Below are 11,275 nucleotides of genomic sequence, written 5' to 3' on the forward strand. Positions count from 1 at the left end.
GATTCCCTCCATTATTTTCCCAGGGATTGAGGTAAGGCTGATGGGTCTATAGTTCCCTGGATTGTCCTTCTTTCCCTTTTTAAAGATGGGCACTATGTTTGCCTTCCTCCAGTCAACCGGTATCTCCCCTGATCTCCAAGAGTCTTCAAGGATAATGGCCAAAGGTTCAGCAATGACCTCTGCCAATTCCTTCAGTACCTTGGGGTGCATTAAATCCAGACCCATGGACTTGTGCACATCTAGTTTTTCTAGATAGCTCAGAACTTGTTCCTTTCCCACAGATGGCTGCCCTCCACCTTCCCATACTGCATTGTCTAGGACCATCATGTGGAAGCTGACTTTGTCCATGAAGACTGAGGCAAAAAAAGCACTGAGTACTTCAGCTTTTCCTGGATCATCTGTCACTAGGTTACCTCCCTCACCCAGTAATGGACCCACACCTTCTCTGATAACCTGTTTATGGTTCACATGCCTGTAGAAACCCTTCTTGCTACTCTTCACATCCCTTGCTAGCTGCAGTTCCAATTGTGCTTTCGCTTTCCTGATTACTGCCCGGCATTCTCCAGCCGTATGTTTATACTCATCCTTAGTCAACTGTCCATGTTTCCATTTCTTGTATGCATTCTTTTTGAATTTAAGCCAACTAATGATTTCCCTGTTAAGCCAACTAAGGATTTCCCTGTTAAGTCACTTACTGCAAATTTTGAAAATCCAGACAACTGAATAATTACAGAAGTGCTTGCAAAGAACAGAAAGCCCTAAACTAATCATCGTTTTCAAGACACTTCTGCTAACATTTTCTGTGCTGACTTTTACTGAAAATAGGGTTCAAATACAATGAATGAACTCACCGTTTTCTAGGACACGTTCTGAGACTCAAGAAAAGTCTCTAAAAATTGTGATTTGTCCTCACGATTTCCGAGAATTGCTCCCATAGGCAGCCATATAAAATCAGAACCTATACAAGGAGATGAAATACATCTTTGTAAAGTGGAAGCATTAACTTCTGGTTTTCCACACAAGCTGCGAAACTCTTTGTGACTAGACATATGACCATATACTTGGGAAATTTAAAAACACATACAACAGCGTCAACTTTTTAAATCTCCAGTGGATGCCAGAAATAAAATCTGAGGATGGGGAGAGAAAGAAAATTAAACATTTCAGGATTAAGCTCGTTAGTCTTTCAAGTACAGTTTATTCTGTAATCAAAATAAAGCAGGGACAAGTAATAAGACTGGAAAAAATGCAGATAATACAATAATGGTTTAGATGTAAATAATAATGAATTAGGTATGGTCAAGGTCCCATGTAATCAATATTATACTCCAAAGTCCCAGAGTCCTTAAGCTAATGAAGACAGCTTACCCACCTTTTTGCACACCAGGGCTACGTCTACACGTGCAGCCAACATCGAAATAGCTTATTTCGATGTTGCGACATCGAAATAGTCTATTTCGATGAATAACGTCTACACGTCCTCCAGGGCCGGCAACGTCGATGTTCAACTTCGACGTTGCTCAGCCCAACATCGAAATAGGCGCAGCGAGGGAACGTCTACACGTCAAAGTAGCACACATCGAAATAGGGATGCCAGGCACAGCTGCAGACAGGGTCACAGGGCGGACTCAACAGCCAGCCGCTCCCTTAAAGGGCCCCTCCCAGACACAGTTGCACTAAACAACACAAGATACACAGAGCTGACAACTGGTTGCAGACCCTGTGCCTGCAGCATAGATCCCCAGCTGCCGCAGAAGCAGCCAGAAGCCCTGGGCTAAGGGCTGCTGCCCACGGTGACCATAGAGCCCTGCAGGGGCTGGAGAGAGAGCATCTCTCAACCCCCCAGCTGATGGCCGCCATGGAGGACCCAGCAATTTCGACGTTGCGGGACGCGGATCGTCTACACGGTCCCTACTTCGACGTTGAACGTCGAAGTAGGGCGCTATTCCTATCTCCTCATGAGGTTAGCGACTTCGACGTCTCGCCGCCTAACATCGAAGTTAACTTCGAAATAGCGCCCGACACGTGTAGACGCGACGGGCGCTATTTCAAAGTTGGTGCCGCTACTTCGAAGTAGCGTGCACGTGTAGACGCAGCCCAGCATGCTCAGATTTCCCCCTAACCTGGTAAGTTGCTATTTACTCTACTTTGCATTTTGTGCCGATCCATTGAATTTCAATTATTTGTTGGTTCAATTACTTAATAAAATTGTACTTTTAAAATATAGTTACATGTGAAATTTATAACGCAAAAAGGCAAAATTCAGGCATCAGAACTGAACGCTGCATGTGGAACAGATTTAGGACTATGAATAGTTAGAAATAGTTTAGTTGAGCAGCTTTAGAAAATGTTTGTGCTCACTGTCAAAGATGGTGTATTCTGTGGTGTATTTGAAACATAAATGCAGTTGATCCTTGTTTAGCTTGTTCTATGTATTACTATGTTGCAAACCTCTCTAGTAAGACCATAACCATAGTAAATGTAGGTAAATGTGATGTTTTTGGGCAATAGATTCAGCTGAAAAAGTAGGTGTGCTATGGAATTTTCAGTCATTGAAGTGTGCTGTGTCACTGGAAAAAGTTGGGAACTACTGATTTACATGTCAGCTTGCCCTGTGCCATTTGTTTAGGAAAGCCCTCCAGTGGCTTCCATTTTTTTAACACAAAATTCTGCATGCCAGTAACAATTATGAGGAAATATAAAATAAATAACAAATTAACTCAAAAACAATGGTTGTGTCTACACTACAAAAATAACTTCAAAGTTTCTTACTTCAAAGTACAGCTTTGAAGCTGAGCATCTATGCACACCCTACTTCAAAGTTAAACTTCAGAGTAGGGCACTATTCCATTCCTGGCAATGGAGTAAGGACTTCAAAGCTGGGCTCCCTACTTCAAAGTTAACTTCAAAGTAAGGGAAAGTATGTGTAGACTCTCTGCTGCTCGAAGTAGTGCATAACATTGAAGTTAGTTCCTAGTGTAGACACACCCAATGTATTGTTGGTATTGCTCATTGTGATTCAGAAGGATTTAGATTCATAACTTCCTACAGGCACTTGTCCTGCAAAGACTTAAGCACTTGATAAACTTTACATGCTGAAAGAGGCCTTGCTGACTTCAGCAGGTCTACTCACAGTGTGTAAAGTTGGGCAAGTGTGTAAAGCCCACAGGAAGATCCCCTTCTGTCCCATCGCTGAAACCAAATACATTCAACCAATCTAAAGATGCCACAGAATTTCCAGGCTGCTGCTCTAAAGCACTACAGAATTCAGGTGGCCCTTGAGATGAGGTACATAGAAATGTGGTTAAGGGAATGATGAACTGTCAGCTTATAAATAGAGCAGTATAATTTTTATGTTGTGTCTACTACTGCAAGTATCATTTGAGATTAATATAGCTGCATAGTTTGAGAAAGAAGAATCTTGATTATTGCCGCTTATTTACTTTGTGTATATGATGCACTTTACCATCTGTTTCACTATTTCCTTTTTGTACTCAGTTTCCCTTATTTGGATTGTTCATATGGTAACAGGTGGGAGAAAACATTTAAAAATTTAGGAAAATATGAGTAGAAAACCACAAACATTGCCAGGGAGACTCAGGGATAGGCGCAGTAGCTAAAATAACTTAGCTTATATTTTTAAGATGACTAAATTTCAAATTGATTACACCCCTGAAATGCAGAGAAGAATGGGCTTGATTCACTGAGCTGTACTGGAGAAACCTGGACCCTGGGTCTTTGGTGGCGGAAAAGTAGTTTTGGCTCAGGGAAAAGGGAATGGGCAAATATCAACACAAGTTTTCTGCAACCCCCATTCTGCTGGAAAGCAAGAGGGCAGATCCAGCTAGAAAGTGAGAACAGGATACCCAAGAGATGCAATGATCCTAGGGGCTCTGACTATAAATTAGAAGTTTGGCCCTGACATAACCCTTCAGTACCATTGTCTGGCTTTCACAGACAGTGAATTCTGTATAAGATGCAGCAAATTACACCCTTTTGTGACTGTAAGAGGTGGTCTGCTTTTATAAATATTCACATAGTATGGTGACAAGTATCAGAGTGGTAGCATTGTTAGTCTGTATCCTCAAAAACAAGGGGAAGTCCTGCAGCACGTTATAGACTAACATATTTTGGAGCATAAGCTTTCATGGGCAAAGACCCACTTCTTCAGATGAACTCATTTTTTACTATCTGTCACCCCATAGCAATCAATCAGACTCCAAGCAAAACAGACTGATAAGTAACAACATAAAGAGAAACATCAAATGTCTCACAATATACAGTGGTCTTTCCAGCTGAAGGGCATTCTTCAATATAGTGCTCTGGGAGTTTTTGATCTGATGAGAAGTTTTGACACGAGAAGTTTTTAATTTGGTAAACAATTTGACCTTTCTTGTTAAAGAGGTTCATAGCATTCTAATCACTTTATTCTGGTTGTGTGCATTGTGTTAAAGTGTGCTTCCTACACACTATATTGTATCCCATTGTTCCACCAACAATAGGGGGACAACCCTTTATTTCCCAGAACCAGGGCCAGAAGCAGGAAGTGGAGGGACACTGATGTGGGTACTCAAGTCTGGGGCCACAGGTGAGGATGGGTTTGCAGCTGTGCTAGGGCCAAGGCTAAGGATATGCATGTGGGAGCGAAGCTGCAGCTTGGCTGTGGTGGGGGTCTGCAGACAGATCTGTGGCTAAGTCTGGCTCTGGTCCTGGCCTTCTGCTGCCAGTGGGCCAAGGGTGGCAGCAGAGACATGCTGGAGTTGGGGACAGGGCCAAGTGCAGGGCCAGGTATTGGACACATGGCTGGGGTGGGACCAGAACAGAACTGGGGGTGGGGAGGGACTGGGTGGCCCAGGCTGTGTCTCCCCTCCCCACCCCCTTCAGTATTCCTCTCCACCCTTGGGGGGGATGTGCTCTACAGTTTGGGGATCTTTGCTCTACCCTTTTGAAGCTAGCTAAATTTCTCTGAGACCATTAATGGGGATGTGAGCACTCCATGAGGTAGAGATTATCTGCTCCCCACCCTGCCACTCATACACTCACAGGTATCAACCTCGGGACAAGGAGAGCCTTGACAAGATGGGGGGAGAAGAATTCAACAAATAGCTTTCAAACATTTTATATTTTTTAAAAATTGAGCCAACTGGATCAATTCACAGGGTGATACAAATAAAGAGGAACCTGCTGGGAGTAACTCATTGCCTGATTCTTTCCCCCTTACTCTGAGTAATCTGTACTTTACTCCACTCTGAGCAGGCCCATAAGAAAGCTCTTCATTATTCTTTAATCCTCACATTTAATAACTTGTGGAATAAAATGCCAGTTGGACTTTCCTACCTCTGCGCCATCAAAGTAGAAGGCCCAAAAGGATTTCAAAGGACACTTTTATCAAGTTAGCTCCTAGGATGTTCTTGTAAGACAGCAGATGTGGTCATCCACTTAACTTGCTCTTGTCAGAATGCAGAGTGACATCACAACACTTTCTGGAGACATCAGTGTTTCTATAGCAACGGTAACACCACAAGGAAGAGATTTAGACTGGGTGGGTAAATGGAAAATGAGATACACCGTTTACATCTGATCCTCACACTACTGTCACATTAATATAGAATTTGCAGTTATATTTTCTCTTCACTGGTTTCTGCACAGGATGGGGCTACTGAAGTATGTGGGTTTTTTTTTTATCAGATCCTCAGGTGATCAGTAACTGTTAGACTTGTCTTTGGTGTTTGGTTTTTATTTACCTGTGTTTCAAATAACGTAAGCTCTTTCCCAGGCAGCTTAGCTATCCTGAAATATTTTTAAAATGTGTAGGTCCAAATCTTGTTCACCTTGAGTCACAACTAATGCTATTGATTTTAATGGGACTCATTGCACAATCAAGGTGTAATGCTGACAGACCTGGGTTGTCGGCACCAGGGAGAGAAACTGCGAGCATAGGGTCCAAAGAAGGTCAGCTAGCTCTCAGCCAAGGCTGTGGCGCAGAGACTTCACTCACCCCAGATGAGGTCTCAGTGCCTCTGGGCACTGCAAGCTTCCCTGGGCTCAGGAGGTGCATCCTGAACTTCTGAGACCTTCCAGCAGTTCTTCCCAGCCAATGCACCAAGGATAGAACCTGTCATTATAGGGTCTAAAGCCCTGAACTCTACCACATGAGCTAAAGGCCAGTTGGCTCTCAGCTGAGGCTGTAGAGCAGAGACTTCACTCACCCCACATGAGGTCTCAGCCTCTGGGTACTACAAAGGCAAGAGGGATTTATTTACAGGCTTTTCACTAATATCATGGGATAAATGATAATTCAGTATTTCTGGTAAACTAACAAATCTATGCTCACATTACTGTGAAACAGGAAAGCCTTATTTTATATAGGGTGAGTGTAGGGCACAGGGATGAGAAGTGAGATGCAGAGTCTCAGAGGAAATCTGTCACTCTCATCTTTCAGTCCATTGTCTCAGTCACATACATCCTTGCTCATTATGATAATAAATCCAAGGCTTATCACTTTCTATATACTACCACACATATGCATGGCATTTTAAAACAAAGAAGGATGGAGTCCTTGCAGTGTAAAGCTTCTGGTCTATGTTAAGACAAGAATAGGACAATACAAGGGTTAGAAGCTTAGAGAAGGAAAGCAACGTTGAGAATATCCATACAGCTTCTTGAGAACTGAATGGTTTTACAGATTGGAGTGAATGTGAACTGCAGATGTTCAGCAACCCTGAAATTCACTTTTATTTAGATGCCTTAAGGATACACTCACTGCTTACATTTTTGAAGTTAAAATAGACTGGTTTCCATCTACACTAAGTCTCCATGCTTTCCATGTGAATTTACAGTACATTTTTTGAATCTGACATCAGATGCATGCCTTACTTAAGCTAAACTTCCAATGACTGGAATTAACTTTGTGTCTGAGAAGTACTGAGAAAATTGAGTAAGGATTTCAGTATCTAGCAGTGCAGTACTAAAGTGATGCCTCAACAGTGCTGCTTGTCCACTAATCAGTAGACACTGTCCTGTATTGTTAGCTCGCATAACTTCACTGGCAGTGTGATTGTTATACCACCAGAGAAATTGGTCCACTCCATAACAATTAGGGCTGTTGATTAATCACATTTAACTCACATGATTAATTCAAAAATAAGTAGTGATTTAAAACATGATTTGTGATTCGTTGCAGTTTTAACCATACTGTTAAACAATAGAATACTAATTGAAATCATGTGCTTTTTCTACATTTTCAAAGATGTTGATTTCACTTACATCACAGAATACAAAATGTACCGATCTTATTTTATATTTGATTACAAATATCTGCACTGTACAAATGATAAAATGGTATTATTCAATTCATTTCATTCTAATGGTGTAGTGCAATCTCTTTTCATGAAAGTGCAAATTAAAAATGTTAATTTTTCTGTGACACAACTTCACTTAAAACCAAAAACAATGTGAAAATTTAGTGCCTATAAGTCTACTAAGTCCTGCTTCTTGTTCAGCTAAGACAAACAAGTTTGTTTACATTTCACAAGAGAATGCAGTCTTCTTACTTACTATGTCACCTGCAAGTGAGAACTGGCATGTCATGTACGTAGCCAGCATTGCAAGGTATTGAAATGTTAGATATGCTAAACATCCATACTATGCTTCATGCTTTGGCCGCTGTGCTCGAAGACATGGATCCATGCTGAAAGCATGGGGTGAGGAATAATTTTTGCAGGAGGGGCTACTCCAAGAATTTTAGTAAGAAGACAGGAGCCACACTTTGCTATTCTATTAATGGAGGAGGTTTGGGATCCGAGAAGGAATTTGATCTATGTCGGTGTTCCCGGTATGCTATGCACCTGTGTGGCCATTCAGGAGAGATTCAAATGCTGCCCCACTGATTAGCAGAGTGCCCACAGCTAGGTTTTTTGTTTCTGCAGGTGATATATCAAAAAAAAAAAATCCACTCATAGATGCAAAAGGTTAGAGGTAACATTGTTTCTGACCTGGGGAAAGGAGTGTAGGAGGGAGTGCAGGATCTGGGAGGCAGTTTTGGTCCAGGAGGGGATTGTGACTAGGGATACTGGTTTGGGAGGCAGAAAGGGAGCCAGATCCAGGCTTTGGCCTTAGCTGGTAGATGCTTACCGTAGGCAGCTCCAGGCTGGCAGTGCCGCAGAACATTCATTCAGGCAGGCTGTTTGCAGGCCATGATGGCCCCACACCACATAAAGATGCCAACTGCTGCAACACTAGGGCAAATATTTTGGCATGTCTCGGGGTGGTGTGCAGTGGGTCTCTGTGTGCTGCCCATACCTGCAAGCACTGGCTCTGAAGCTTCTGCTGGCCATGCTTCCAGTCAAAGGGAGTTGTGAGCAGGGCATGGGAGGTAGAGGCATGCTCATAGCAGCCAGCCCTGGAACTTCTGGAAGTGGCATAGCTGAGGACACAGCATGTAGGTATCGGAGGGGTAGCCGTGCTGCAGAACATTTTCCGCTGGGCGTGACCCAGAGGGTCATGTTTGTCTGGAAAATAGTATTTGGCAGGCTGGATCTGGCCCATGGAGTGTATTTTGCCCACCCCCATGATAGCACTTCTTAAAAAAACTAGCGTGTTGACAAAATTTGTGATTGAACTTGGGTGAGAGTCAAATGTCTCCTGTTCTATTTTATGCATATTGTGTCATATATTTCATGTTGTAGTAGTCTTGGGTGATGACCCAGCAGATGCTGCTCATTTTAAGAATACTTTTTACTGCAGATTTCACAAAGAAAGTATTGATGTGAGTTTTCTAAAGATATCTACAGTGCTCAACCCAAGGTTTAAGAATCTGAAGTGCTTCCAAAATGTGGGAGAAAGGAGGTCTGGAGCATGCATTCAGAAGTCTTAAAAGAGCAAGCAATCCAATGCAGAAACTACAGAACCCAAACCACCAAAAGAAAAATCAATCTTCTGCTGGTGGCATCTGACTCCAGTGATGAAAATGAATGTGCATCAGTCTGCACCACTTTGCATCATTATCGAACAGAGCCTGTCATCAAAATGGACTCATGTTTTACAGAATGATAGTTGAAGCACAAAGGAATATATGACTCTTCAGTGCATTTGGCATGCACATACCTTGTCATGCCAGCTACAGGAGTGTCCTGCGAATATCTGTTCTCACTTTCAGGTGACATTGTAAACAAGAACTGGTTAGCTTTATCCCCTGCAAGTGTAACAACTTATTCCTCTGAACAACTGGCTGAACAAGAAACAGTAGGTTTGCATACTCTAAAGTTTTACATTGTTTTATGTTTGAACACAGGTTTTTTTGCACATAATTCTACATTTGTAAGTTTAAAGTACATTATAAAGAGCATGTACTACAATACTTGTACTGTTGAATTGAAAAAATATGATTTACTTTGGTTTTACAGTGCAAATACTTAAAGTGGGTACTATATACTTTGTATTCCATACCGTAATTAAAATAATATATTTCAAATGTCAAAAACAGCCAAATATTTAAATAAATGGTCCTCTACTGTTAACAGCACAATTAATTGCACAATTAATTTTAATTGCATGATTAGTTACAATTTTAAAAATAATTTGACAACCCTAATAACAATATATTTGCAATTAACTTCCATCCTGGCAAATACTTTCCACCAATGCAGTCCAGCCTCAGAATACACTCAAGAGAAGCAAGTGCATGAGAAAAGATATGTGATATGCAACAGCCCTCATCTCTTAATACTGTGCCCTTAATTAGGACAAAACAACATAATTTTTGTATGACATGGTTTTACATTAGATTCCAAACTTCAGGGACACTGGGCTTGATTAGCTGTCACTTAAACTAGTACGTGTATTACAATTAAGCCCACTGCAGTCAAGATAAACACCATGTGACATCAAATCTTCTAACAGCAGCATATATCAAAAGCATCTTGAGAGTTACTCTGAAATTATACCAACAAAAGTGAGATCATATCATAGCCCATGTATTATCCTGCTTCTTTAAAGTCCCATAAAGTGTGCTTCTTATACTTCCACACTTACTGGAGCCGACCTTTGTCTTCCCCACCTGGCTGAGTTCATCTTTTTAAATAACTGTTTTGAGTTAATATGAGCATTCATTACAATCAGGTGAACAAGATTACAAAAGACTGATTATTTTGTATTCAAGGTAGCCTCACAAGGAGAGAGAATCACTGGGAAATTCCATACTACACAAGCGCATGTAGCAGATTTAAAGAACCCTGTGTCTGACTATGCTACAATATTTACGTAAGTTCTCTAAGGATGAAAAAGTTGAAAAGCTCAAGGAGGAATTTGGATTGGTAGAACTGCTGGGTGACTTAATAGACAGATAATATGTAGTATACACATAACTTATAATATCCATTCAAGATTAAGGTAATGGGATGAGGTGGTTCAAGGGCAAGCAATAAATATAATTTAAATCTGTGCAGTTCAGCAGTGAACAAAAGTTGCTGTGGCTGCTTTGTTTGTCTCAGTTTGTTTCTAGCAGGCATAAATACCTGACAAATGGGAATCCCTCCAGAAAAAACTAATAAGAGAAGCTACAATTTTCAAATGTAACTGAGGGTGTTAGGTGTACACCTTCCATTTGCAATTTAATGGAAATTTCCATTAAATTTGAATGGAAGTTGGGCACCTTACTCTACAAGGATATTTTGCAAATCTGAACCTGAATAGCTGGAGTTTGAACCCCATTACCACTCCTAAAGGTGGTTCAAATTCAAGGTGAGACACTGAAAACTGCTGGCTGTAAGATAAAGTAAAGAACATGCTCTCCCTTCAACATTGAAATTCCCCTAATATTGCGTTTCAAAAGATCCGAATTTATGGTTATCAAGTGACCTTATATTTCCTTAAGGGTGCAACATGACTTCCATGCAACCCAGGCCAACATGGGCTGTGTGAGAAGCGGTTTCAGTTTGAAGGTGGTGTGAAAGCATGCACACTCTCTCCACCCATCATGACTTTTGCTCTTGCTCAAAAGAAAAGAGGCTGCAGAAGAGTGTGCACGTGTGTGTGTGGGGAGGGTTGGCGCAGCCTGACCACTTCTAAGCAGTGGTCCCCTACTAAAACAGCATGGCTACTGCACAGTCACACTGCAGCTAGCCCACCCCACGTCCTGAAGGTGCGCGCGCCTTGCTCAGACTCCACTCATTCAGACAGGTCACAAGCTGCGCTCCCAGCGGCGCATGCGCAGCTCGGACAGCGTCCCCCAAACGCTCTAGGCGCACGCGCGACGCCGCCGGCTGAGGAGAGAAGT

Source organism: Carettochelys insculpta, chromosome 1, assembly GCF_033958435.1.
Source record: "Carettochelys insculpta isolate YL-2023 chromosome 1, ASM3395843v1, whole genome shotgun sequence".
Taxonomy (NCBI): Eukaryota; Metazoa; Chordata; order Testudines; family Carettochelyidae; genus Carettochelys; species Carettochelys insculpta.